The following is a 4,855-nucleotide window of genomic DNA, read 5'->3' on the forward strand; positions in this document are numbered from 1 at the left end:
TATGAATTCTAACATATTATTATGTACTCTATAATTCTTTGTCCAGCAGTTGCCCTGGAATCTGGCTCAGAACCAAGAACTAATGTCTTCCCACCACTGAGAGGGAATGGAGCAAAAGTTTCAATTTTCTTCAATATAACCTATTCAGTACCCCCACAAAGTGGTAATCCAAATGTATTCCCCCATTCTGCTCTTTCCCCAACACATATATTAAGCACAGATAGATCTTTTCCTGCCCTCCATAATATTAGATTTAAGTTTAATTACATCTGCCACACATTGAAGGAAAGACTGTTTTGTTTTCAAATTGGACTTGCCTTTACCAAATGTCAGTAGTCCATCTTGGTTTCTGAAATTGGATTTGCATATTTCCCTCTTTGTTACCTCTAAATTAAACTGCTAAGGCATAACACGTATTGAATTCTGTTCAGAGACATTCTCTCATTACTAAAGTGTGATCCTCTTTAAAAGTTAAAAGAAATCATATGCATGAGTGTGTACGCGCAAACAAAATGTATGTGGGAGTAAAATGTGCACTGCAGAGGTTGCCTGCCAGCAGCCCATTAATTGAAGCTTCCTTGTTTTTCCAAATTCTGAATAATTCCCATCTGCCTTGGCTCTCTCTCGGCATAAAATCCAAATCCCTTAATGTGGGAACGGGGAAAGCTGCAGACTAGAGCACTGAGACAGTTTAAGAATGTTAGTTTTGCCTCATGGGTATTACAGAGCAAAGGTTTCAAAGGACCTTTCAAAATTCTGTTTATCCTCTAAACAATGTGCAACTGCTAAGATAAAATGATAATATGCTGATTACCAGCTATGCATTTGCACACGTGGGTTTGTTATGTGCAAATATTTTCTCCCAGAAATGGTGCAGGTGCACTGTAGGCTTTTGTTGTATCTGACTAAAATAGCCTTAAGTTCAGTGCTACTGTTATAATTTAATTCCTGTACATAGCAGTCTGTCACCTCCATTCACGTAGAGTTCCTCAATTTTATATTCCCAGTGCTATCTTATAAAATTGCACCATCCCTTCCTTCAGCCACCCATTTTCTTTTCCTTGATAGGAAGATGGGATCACATCCCTGAGTCAGCAGCTTTTTAATTTATTATTTACCCCACTGCACATTCAGTTTTTTGGTAATAACAGCTCTTCAATTCCTGTACACAGAGAGAATTGGTACTTTCTACTCATTTCTTCTTAGGGCCCTCTATCAGTTTATGAATTTCCTGAACTTAATACCAACAGATAATGACCCACTATTATTTTATTGCTCATTACAGGTGAGTTTTCAGTACCACTGGTCTTTCATCTTTCTCTTTTCATCAGCATACTTTATGTAATGGCTCTTCCATCATAATTGTATATTTCATAGTCTTTTGCCTCTAAAAGATTGCTCTGTAATAATATGCCATACCGATCATGCATCTACTTAAAACTAGGTTTTGCTTTTGATCACTCACCTCTATCAAAACACGGCATATGTATTTCTCCCTGTTCCTCAACTTTTCATCTCTAGAAAATTGTTCGATTTCTGCAAAAGAAGAATATTTTTCCCATTAAGAATTTGGAAGCTTGACTTAAGATCACTTTGGACATAGTTAACATTTATAAGCATATAACAACATCCTGCACTCTGCACATGAAACATATGAAGTTATTTTCTTAAAATACCTAGTCATTCTGGTCCTTTGCTCCTTAATTCATCTTTCCCTCTTGCTCCAATTTTCTCCTTACCTTTATATGTGCTGTTTTCTGATATTGATATATTCTATACTTGGGTAAAGAGTCTAGTAGTGTTGCAGTGGCTCACACTCAAGGAGCTTGGAGAGGAGAGATGTCATGCAAGAATAAGAGACTCTCTTAGTTGAAGACATAAGTAGCTGTCAGATATGGTACTTCCAAATAATGTTCTCGTAGGCTTGCCTTAACAGGCTAGAGACTCAAAATCTTTTCAAGGGTACTAAGGAGTGTCATGGAGGAAAAAAAGGCTAGTGACATTCTTCTATTTGCCTCAAACACAGCAATTAATTTTTAAGCACAAAGTTGGTTTTATGCTCTATAAAGTCACCAAGTGGGTTCTATGTACTATAGTATTTCAATGTAAGGAATATTAAATTTCAAATTAGTATATTGTCCCAAATGCGGATGGGGAAGACTTACATTGATCTCCTGAGAAGTGCTTTTTTGCAAGGACATGCTGACAAAATAAATCATCTTCTATCCCCTCATTTCCTCTTTCAAGGAATAAAATTTAGAGCAAGGAAATCTTCCAAATGAGAAAAATTGAAATTGCATAATTAAAGGCCTAGCAATATTAAGGTCAAATAAGCCCTACTGTGATGGAGAAAAAGTCATGATCCTTAGGAAGTTCCTCAGACTGGACTTCACCAACAGTGCTGGGAAAACATTGTTTTGCCTTCTGTGCTCATTCAAATCAGAACAAGACATAAACTACAAGAATTTAGCTGAGGAAAATTAGCTACCCAAGTGACATCTATTGGAGTAAACCAATTACTTATGAATGAACACTCTGAATTATTTCTGAAATTATACCTGTCTTTTGTGCTCTTCATTACCATCCAGGTAGTTGTTATTTCATTTCTAATCACTTGAGAGAAAAAGAAAGTAATAAAAGCTTTAATAAAAGCTATGGAAGACTTTCCTGTATGCAGTTGAGGACTCATATTGGCCTGCATTATCCCTGTGTATAACCCTGTTTGACCTATCCATTTCTATTGGGGCTGGTATAACAGATCAAATAAAATTCCTTTCTAAGGGGAGCAAAGGGAAGTAATCCAGATCTTTTGCCAAGGATGGCTAATCTTGAAAACCACCTGCATCCAGGAACTGCATCCAAACTATTTCTTCTTTTAAGCTAATTTATATATTCTTCATTCTCTAGCCCTGATCAACAGGTTCTACCTAATATTTGGCCTTATGCTTTGAGAAAGGCTCAGAAATTTCTTTTAATTGCTGTATCTCAGAAAGTACTATCTTAGGAGGGAAAAGCCCATTAGTAAGATGCCCAAAAATTATCAGAAGTCATGCACAATTGGCATTCTGTTTATTTGAGCCAATTTGCAGCTGGGGAACATCCACAGAACTAGGAAGGGAGTTGCCCACAAATTATAGTCAATGGTTAATTGAAAGAAAGACAGATTGGTAAACCATCTGTGGCCTGACTATCACTGGGAAGAAACTAGATCAGCTGGCTCTCTGTCATTGTTCTAATTTATAATTCCAAGGAAATAACCACACTGCCATTTCCAGGCCTGTTCTCATGGCTCTGCCACATAATAACTGCAACCATAAGCAAGTCACATAACCCCAATATTATTTGTGCCTCAGTTTTATTACCTGTAAGATTCTGATAATGGTCATGCCTACTTTACAGAGTTGTCTGAGGATTTCCTGAAATAAAGTGTGGCATGATTCTAAAAAAAATAACTAATGTACCTAACAAAATGCCTAGTAGAGTGTTAAATAAATATTAGGTGCTGATGTTTTGGTTACTCTTATTACCTAATATCTAATCTGAAGTAGTAAATTAATCATTTTGTGTTTGTCTCTGCTTTACTAGACATACATTTTTGTTAATAGCTTTTTTCTCCAACTAAAATCAAAGTATGTGTCTTCCTAAATCACACATCCCAGTAGGTTCCACTTTTCATTTCATAAACCCTATGTATAGGAGTTTCTACAAAATATCAGTGTTTGATGTCCAAGTTATCCAACATTATGCCTATCTATCACCAAGATATGAGGTGAAGCATTCAGTCAGTAATTAAAACAACCTATTTATCCTTTGTGTGTGTATTTGTAATTGGAGGGGGGAGAAGATAGCCTTTATCTGAATAATCTAAATCAGTCTCCTTAGTTATGCAAACCACTCTTTTCACCTGTCAATATCAACCAGGCCATACAGATTTTCAGTTGGAGAAAACTACTAAATCTGCTTTAGCATATAGGATTCTTTTGTTTTTAGTCCATTTCTGTAGTCTATTCCACTGATTATCAGATTCAGTTGTTTCATATTTGACCAGCCAGACGTTGAAAGTAACACAGTTGCTTGCCTCACATAGCTGGAGACCAGACATAATCCAGGCGTGTCCCTGGTAGCTGATTATTTAACATGGAAATAGTGGGGAAAGGCACCTAAGCTGACAAATAGCTGGCATCACTGTGCACAGCAAACAATGAATATTTGGTACTCATTTACTATCCAGTTCCATAAATAATATTAGGCTTCCAAAGCATATTACAATGAGACCCTTTAAATGTAGAAAAAAATGTACCTTTTATCTCCCTTCAAATACTACCATGCTAACCACAACATGAAATCCAGCTGCTGTTTTCTTTTCATGAGTTCTTTAAAAAGAAAACTCCAGTGTAATATAAAACATGCTCTAATCACTACATCGAATTATCAAGAAAAATAAATAACTCTCACATTAATTGCTTTAAACATAGCAAAATGAATAATTAAAAATTACAGACTGAAATTTCAGAAATATTCTGTCAAACAAAACAAAGTCAAACAAAGTGTAACCTTATCTGTCCACTGATTCTACCCATTTCCCATGGTCATTTTGAAGAAAATACCTATCAGTAGATATCACCTGAATAAGGTGAGATATTATTGGACTTTAAGCTAATGTTTGTAAAATATTCTGAATTAATTGGTTGAATGGTATTAAATATTAATAAGATATCAGTATTTTCATTGTCTTAATAATCTTATTAACCATCCTTTTCTTTAGCTAATTCTATCTTCTTACTCCACTCTTGCTCTCATTCTCACTGTATCCCATTCCTTTCTCAAGGATTAGAAAACATGTGTATTTGGAATT

Source organism: Aethalodelphis obliquidens, unplaced genomic scaffold, assembly GCF_003676395.1.
Source record: "Aethalodelphis obliquidens isolate GAN/ISIS:26980383/991018 unplaced genomic scaffold, ASM367639v1 scaffold54, whole genome shotgun sequence".
NCBI classification, from domain to species: domain Eukaryota; kingdom Metazoa; phylum Chordata; class Mammalia; order Artiodactyla; family Delphinidae; genus Aethalodelphis; species Aethalodelphis obliquidens.